Here is a 4,182-nt window from a genome sequence, read left to right as displayed (position 1 = left end):
AATCAACTTGATGTACCTGCATCTGTGGAATACCTGAACAGACAACGAATCCTCCCAAATTGAGGAGGTGGACTTTGGGAGCAACTGTAGACTTAGGATTTGCTGTATGCGACTCAATTGTTTCTAATTTTTATGTTTACCTTACTATAGTTTTTAGCACTTGATGTCATTGTTTATTGTGATATCATAGATTTGTTTATTGGTTTGGTTTCTCTCTTTGTTTCATTACTTTTTTTTACTTTTTTAATTTTAATAATTTTTAAATTTTAATTATTCTTTTTCTTTCTTTCTTTTTTTCTCCCTCTTCTTCTGAGCTGTGTGGCTGACAGTGCTCCGGCCGGGTGTCAGGCCTGAGCCTCTGAGGTCAGAGAGCCAAATTCAGGACATTGGACCACCAGAGACCTCCAGCCCCACGTAATATCAATCGGCAAGAGCTCACCCAGAGATCTCCGTCTCAGTGCTAAGACCCAGCTCCACTAAGTGGCCAGCAAGCTCCATTGCTGGACACCCCATGCCAAACAAATAGCAAGACAGGAACACAACCCCACCCATTAGCACAGAGGCTGCCTAAAATCATAATAAGGCCACAGACACTCCAAAACACACCACCAGACGTGGTCCTGCCCACCAGAAAGACAAGATCCAGCCCCACCCACTAGAACACAAGCACCACTCTCCTCTACCAAGAAGCCTACACAAGCCCCTGAACCAACATTACCCACTGGGGGCCGACACCAAAAACAACGGGAACTACGAACCTGTAGCCTGCGAAAAAGAGACCCCAAACACAGGAAGTTAAACAAAATGAGAAGACAGAGAAATACACAGCAGATGAAGGAGCAAGGTAAAAACCCACCAGACCAAACAAATGAAGAGGAAATAGGCAGTCTACCTGAAAAAGAATCACAGTAATGATAGTAAAGGTGATCCAAGATCTTGAAATAGAAAGGAGAAAATACAAGAAACGTTTAACAACGACCTAGAAGAACTAAAGAGCAAACAAACAATGATGAACAACACAATAAATGACATTAAAAATTCTCTACAAGGAATTAATAGCAGACTAAATGAGGCAAAAGAACGGATAAGTAACCTGGAAGATAAAACAGTGGAAATAACTACCACAGAGAGGAATAAAGAAAAAGGAATGAAAAGAATTGAGAACAGTCTCAGAGACCTCTGGGACAACATTAAACGTGCCAACATTTGAATTATAGGGGTCCCAGAAGAAGAAAAAAAAAGAAAGGGTCTGAGAAAATATTTGAAGAGATTATAGTTGAAAACTTCCCTAACATGGGAAAGGAAATAGTCAATCAAGTCCAGGAAGTTCAGAGAGTCCCATACAGGATAAATCCAAGGAGAAACATGCCAAGACACATATTAATCAAACTATCAAAAAATAAACACAAAGAAAAATTATTAAAAGCAGAAAGGGAAAAGCAACACATAACATACAAGGGAATCCCCATAAGGTTAACAGCTGGTCTTTCAGCAGAAACTCTACAAGCCAGAAGGGAGTGGCAGGACATGTTTAAAGTGATGAAAGTGAAAAACCTACAACCAAGATTACTCTACCCAGCAAGGATCTCATTCAGATTCGATGGAGAAATTAAAACCTTTACAGACAAGCAAAAGCTAAGGGAATCCAGCACCACCAAACCAGCTTTACAACAAATGCTAAAGGAACTTCTCTAGGCAGGAAACACAAAAGAAGCGAAAGACCTACAATAACAAACCCAAAACAATTAACAAAATGGTAATGGGAACATACATATCGATAATTACCTTAAATGTAAATGGATTAAATGCTCCAACCAAAAACATAGACTGGCTGAATGGATTCAAAAATAAGACCCGTATATATGCTGTCTACAAGAGACCCACTTCAGACCTAGGGACACATAAAGACTGAAAGTGAGGGGATGGAAAAAGATATTCCATGCAAAAGGAAATCAAAAGAAAGCTAGAGTAGCAATTCTCATATCAAACGAAATAGACTTTAAAATAAAGACTATTACAAGAGACAAAGAATGACACTACATAATGATCAAGGGATCAATCCAAGAAGAAGATATAACAATTATAAATATATATTCACCCAACATAGGAGCACCTCAATACATAAGGCAAATGCTAACAGCCATTAAAGGGGAAATTGACAGTAACACAATCATAGTAGGGGACTTTAACACCCCATTTTCACCAATGGACAGATCATCCAAGATGAAATTCAATAAGGAAACACAAGCTTTAAATAACACATCAAACAAGATGGACTTAATTGATATTTATAGGACATTCCATTCAAAAACAAAAGAATACACTTTCTTCTCAAGTGCTCATGGAACATTCTCCAGGATAGATCATCTCTTGGGACACAAATCAAGCCTTGGTAAATTTAAGAAAATTGAAATCATATCAAGTATCTTTTCCAACCACAACTCTATGAGACTAGATATCAATTACAGGAAAAAAAACTGTAAAAAATACAAACACATGGAGGCTAAACAATGTGCTACTAAATAACCAAGAGATCACTGAAGAAATCAAAGAGGAAATCAAAAAATACCTAAAAACATGGGCTTCCCTGGTGGCACAGTGTTTGCGAATCCACCTGCCAGTGCAGGGGACATGTGTTCAGCCCTGGTCCAGGAAGAGCCCACAAACCGCAGAGCAGATATGCCCATGTGCCACAACTACTGAGCCTGAGCTCTAGAGCCCACGAGCCACAAATACTGAGCCCACGTGCCACAACTACTGAAGCCCGCGTGCCTAGAGCCTGTGCTCTGCAACAAGAGAAGCCACCACAATGAGAAGCCTGCGAACTACAGTGAAGAGTAGCCCCCACTTGCCACAACCAGAAAAAAGCCCATGCACAGCAACAAAGACCCAACACAGCCAGAAACAATAAACTAATAAAATAAATAAATTTATTTTTAAAAAAGTACCTAGAAACATATGACAGTGAAAACACAATGACCCAAAACCTGTGGGATGCAGCAAAAGCAGTTCTAAGAGGGAAGTTTATAGCAATACAATCCTACCTCAAGAAACAAGAAAAATCTCAAAAAACAGCCTGACCTTATACCTAAAGCAATTAGAGAAAGAAGAATGAAAAAAACCCCAAAGTTAGTAGAAGGAAAGAAATCATAAAGATCAGATCAGAAGTAAATTTAAAAGAAATGAAGGAAACAATAGCAATGATCAATAAAACTAAAAGCTGGTTCTTTGAGAAGATAAACAAAATTGATAAACCATTAGCCAGACTCATCAAGAAAAAAAGGCAGAAGACTGCAATCAACAGAATTAGAAATGAAAAAGGAGAAGTAACAACTGACACTACTGAAATACGAAATATCATGTGAGATTTCTACAAGCAACTATATGCCAATAAAATGGACAACCTGAAAGAAATGGACAACTTCTTAGAAAAGCACAGCCTTCCGAGACTGAACCAGGAGGAAATAGAAAATGTAAATAGACCAATCACAAGTACTGAAATTGAAACTGTGATTAAAAATCTTCCAACAAACAAAAGCCCAGGACCAGATGGCTTCACAGGCGAATTCTATCAAACACTTAGAGAAGAGCTAACGCCTATCCTTCTCAAACTGTTCCAAAATATAGCTGAGGGAGGAATACTCCCAAACTCAGGCCACCATCACCCTGATACCGAAACCAGACAAAGAGGTCACAAAAAAAACTACAGGCCAATATCACTGATGAACATAGATGCAAAAATCCTCAACAAAATACTAGCAAACAGAATCCAACAGCACATTAAAAGGATCATACACCATGGAAGTGTGGTTTTTCCCAGGAATGCAAGGATTCTTCAATATATGCAAATCAATCAATGTGATACACCATATTAACAAATTGAAGGATAAAAACAATATAATAGGGACTTCCCTGGTGGTACAGTGGTTACAAGCCCGCCTGCCAATGCAGGGGACAAGGGTTCGAGCCCTGGTCTGCGAGGATCCCACATGCCGCAGAGCAACTAAGCCCAAATGCCACAACTACTGAAGCCTGCACGCCTACAGCCTGTGCTCCATGATGAGAGAGACCACCACAGTGAGAAGCCCGTGCACCAAAACAAAGAGTAGCTCCCGCTCGCCGCAACTAGAGAAAGCCTGTGCACAGCAACAAAGACGCAATGCAGACAAAAATAAAATAAAT

This window comes from Neophocaena asiaeorientalis, unplaced genomic scaffold, assembly GCF_003031525.2.
Source record: "Neophocaena asiaeorientalis asiaeorientalis breed wild unplaced genomic scaffold, Neophocaena_asiaeorientalis_V1.1 scaffold43, whole genome shotgun sequence".
Classification (NCBI taxonomy): Eukaryota; Metazoa; Chordata; class Mammalia; order Artiodactyla; family Phocoenidae; genus Neophocaena; species Neophocaena asiaeorientalis.
The sequence above is the reverse complement of the archived record's forward strand: the minus strand, read 5'-3'. Positions refer to the sequence as shown.